The sequence below is a fragment of the Pteropus alecto genome, unplaced genomic scaffold (genome assembly GCF_000325575.1).
Source record: "Pteropus alecto unplaced genomic scaffold, ASM32557v1 scaffold7, whole genome shotgun sequence".
NCBI classification, from domain to species: Eukaryota; Metazoa; Chordata; class Mammalia; order Chiroptera; family Pteropodidae; genus Pteropus; species Pteropus alecto.
Window position 1 is genome coordinate 35866262 of NW_006494614.1, and position 1771 is coordinate 35868032.

Below are 1771 nucleotides of genomic sequence, written 5' to 3' on the forward strand. Positions count from 1 at the left end.
AACAATAAAAAAAAATAGATGGTTCTCCTGTGGCACCTTGTCCTTATGGCAAAAATAAAAAATAAAAAACAAAGTAGTATCCTAGTTACAAATGTTTCCCTAGGCTGAGGAGGGGATACTTTTTAGGCAGTGGAAACACGTGGATACATAACCAAAAATATCTGAAGACCCAACTCAGAATTGAAAATAATTGAAAACTAGAGGGTAGTATGTTAAAAAATTTTACAGCAGGCAGAAGAAAAGTTTTTTTACTTCATATAAGAAAGAAATTTGCCAATATCACTTGAGCAAATAACATTATCTGACACCACATAAAAGGATCAGCACTAGTTATTCATATGCACAAATCTATAATTATAGTTTGTTTTCCATTCCTAGGCAGGGATCCCTATGTTGTAAAAACTTTTGCTTTTTTTTTTAAGATAAAATAAAATGAATGCAGGTCATTTTCAGTTTCGTGTAACTTGGAAGAAATAACAAAATCCCAAGCTTTTTATTATTATTATTATTATTATTATTATTATTATTATTATTATTTAACTTGGTGAAGGCTAGATTGTTTTCACTGTGGCTATGAGCATTCTAGGGATAATTATTAACCTTAGAAAGGTAAAAATAATAATAGACAGCTGCAGTTAACCTACAAGCTTCATATGAAAAGCACATGAGGTGTTTTCTGAATGAGAGGCAAAAAATATAGTTTTACAGTCACAGGACTGGCTTCTATGAGTCATAGATGACCTTTGAACACCAATATATTATTAAAACAAACGTAAAAATGTGACATGTCCAAAAGCGAGGAACCAGTGCCAGGTATGGCAACAACCACATAAATCACTAAATAATGGATTTCTTTATTCCTCAGGCCTTAATTTAAGGGAGATTAGCATTTGACAAAGAGTCACATGCTTAAGGGACAATGAACCATCAGGCCCAAGCAGCTATCAGTTGATCTTTGAGAGAACAGGATGAACTCCGGGAAGTAAGAGCACAGGAAGATTGGTTAATGCTTAACATAGATTTAAATCTTTCTGGGACACAGATAGTGACTTTGTGTGGAGTTGGAACCAAGTTCCAGGGAAGAATATACTGCCAATTGTTACAAACCCAAGGCTATTGTGAGGAGATAAAGCTTTGGATTTACTGGTTCTAGTAGTATAGCTCCAAACTCCTCAAACTGACATGAAATGTGTTGGAATAATTCTCTTCCTTCTGTATTATCCACTTACTAACCCAAAGTTGTCATTCTCTGCTCACCTATGTATTGATTTCTCTTCCTATGCTTGCTTTTGTTATTGGTCTCATTGGGACCAATCGCCCTTGTCTCGTTGCTCCAGGTCTTTTACTCCAAAGTTCAGCTCAAAATGTATCACATTTGTGAAACCCCTCTCTGACTAATCTTAACCAGCTTATTTTTTTTTTTTTTGCATTTATGTACTCTTTCAAATAAGCATCCTTTATTCATTATTTATTCTTTATTTGTCATATGTTAGTCAATACATATTGCCATATATACATGCAGGAAAGTGTTAAGGACTGGGGACAGATATACATGATATTCCAGGGTTAAGTATGTTACCATTTAGAAGGGAAATGGACATGTATAAAAAGACCACCTTTAAAAATTACTGAGTTTAGAGATATGTCCAAAATGAAATATGAGCATAGAAAAAGTACTCAGATCTGCCTTAGGAAGGAGCTAAGGAAGACCATCATGAAAATATAGATATATATGTTAAATAATCTTAGATACAAACAATAAGCAAGAGTT